The sequence below is a fragment of the Penaeus monodon genome, chromosome 29 (assembly GCF_015228065.2).
Source record: "Penaeus monodon isolate SGIC_2016 chromosome 29, NSTDA_Pmon_1, whole genome shotgun sequence".
NCBI classification, from domain to species: Eukaryota; Metazoa; Arthropoda; class Malacostraca; order Decapoda; family Penaeidae; genus Penaeus; species Penaeus monodon.
This window is the reverse complement of record NC_051414.1, coordinates 13,402,328-13,402,613: the sequence shown is the minus strand read 5'-3', so window position 1 is coordinate 13,402,613 and position 286 is coordinate 13,402,328.

Sequence of the window (286 nt, the reverse complement as noted above, 5' to 3'; positions counted from 1 at the left end):
ATGGAAATACCCGTCAGGAAAAATAACCTGGAAGTATGAAATGCCTCAGGTTAGGGAAAAATAAATAATTTACAAAAATACTACTTTCATCATCGAATCAAAACTATAATGACGATCAACAGTAAATATTTTTAATGTTTAGTTTTATTATTATTTATCTATTTTTTTTATTTTTCTTATATTATTAGTATTTTACAAAGAACCACCTTAATCTACCATACAGGTTGGTGGGCCCTTGCTGTCATGTGTACTTTGTCCGCGGAGACTTTTAGGGAGTTGACTTTTG